Here is a 523-nt window from a genome sequence, read left to right as displayed (position 1 = left end):
GCGGCGCCGCTGATGCCGCGGTTGGCGCAGTTTGGGGGAGAAAGGATGTGAAGGCACCAGGAGTCGCTTTTCCAGGCGCTGGCTCCAAGCCCAGCGTGCCCTTTCTCATCGAGAAAGGGGATGAAGGAACGTGATGTTTTGGCTTTTTCCTGCCCCTGATTTGCGGATCCCGAATCCTGATGTCTTTCTTCTGATGCGAAGGCATTTTAAAAAATAAAAATAAAAACTGAGAGGGGGGCGGCGTGGCTGGTGACAGATGTGGGAGCAGGTGGTTGCGTCGCTGTCCCAGCATGTGGCTGACACTGACACGGGAAGGGTGTTATTTAAAAAAAAACCATTTTTTTTGCTAGCAGAAGGGTGAGCTGTCTCGCACCACGGCTGAGCTTTCAGAGCAGATGCCAGTTAACCTGATTTTTATATTGAAAAAAAAAAAAAGGTTTGTTTTGTTTTGCACAACTCGCTTTGCAGCAAGTGATTCTGGGGCGCTGCCCGATGGCTTTTTGCTCTCCCCAGGGGGGGATGT

The 523-nt window shown here is 50.9% G+C and overlaps 1 protein-coding gene across 1 annotated transcript in view; it reads left to right on the top strand.

The window, feature by feature from the left end:
• The window catches only part of SGPP2 (sphingosine-1-phosphate phosphatase 2), a gene marked incomplete at both ends in the record, with an annotated part of 10,979 nt that overhangs the window by 5,414 nt on the left and 5,042 nt on the right, over positions 1–523 (top strand). The gene's annotated exons all lie outside the window — the stretch shown is intronic.

Source organism: Apaloderma vittatum, unplaced genomic scaffold (genome assembly GCF_000703405.1).
Source record: "Apaloderma vittatum isolate BGI_N311 unplaced genomic scaffold, ASM70340v1 scaffold25191, whole genome shotgun sequence".
NCBI lineage: Eukaryota > Metazoa > Chordata > Aves > Trogoniformes > Trogonidae > Apaloderma > Apaloderma vittatum.
Note: the sequence above shows the minus strand (reverse complement) of the source record. Positions and strands in the feature narration are given on the sequence as shown.